This window comes from Octopus bimaculoides, chromosome 3, assembly GCF_001194135.2.
Source record: "Octopus bimaculoides isolate UCB-OBI-ISO-001 chromosome 3, ASM119413v2, whole genome shotgun sequence".
Classification (NCBI taxonomy): domain Eukaryota; kingdom Metazoa; phylum Mollusca; class Cephalopoda; order Octopoda; family Octopodidae; genus Octopus; species Octopus bimaculoides.
Window position 1 is genome coordinate 142,622,141 of NC_068983.1, and position 608 is coordinate 142,622,748.

Here is a 608-nt window from a genome sequence, read left to right on the forward strand (position 1 = left end):
CACATATATACATACATATATATATACACACATACACATATATACATATATATGTTAGTGTGTGTGTGTGTGTGTGTGTGTGTCTCTCTCCCTCTGTATGTATGGATGGATGGATGGACGGATGGATGCATATGTGATATGAATTCAAAATATGAGAAGAAGGGAAGGAGGTACAGGAAAATGGAAATGGAGTCAGAAGGAGATGTGGTGAAGTGTGAACAGGTGTTAGGGCGTGAATGCATATTTGAGTTTATGCAAAAAGAGAAGCGGGATAAAACGAGAAGCTTGAACGTGCATGTGTACTTGAATACGTGAGTAGAGTGGCGAGGGTGGAATGTAGTAATATGGTTTTCCTATATGCGTCTGTATGTTGAATGCGATGGAACTGGTGAAGTTGATCGGAAACGGGTGGATGTGAGAATAATTATCTAACGTCAAGTTACTACATTCACACATGAATAAACAAACACAGGTCGATACAGGTACTTACACATAAGCACGCAAATATATATATATACGTTCACATGTACATATATAGCTATACATACACGCACACACATGTACACATACACATATAAATACATATACACAAATATATATATATATAT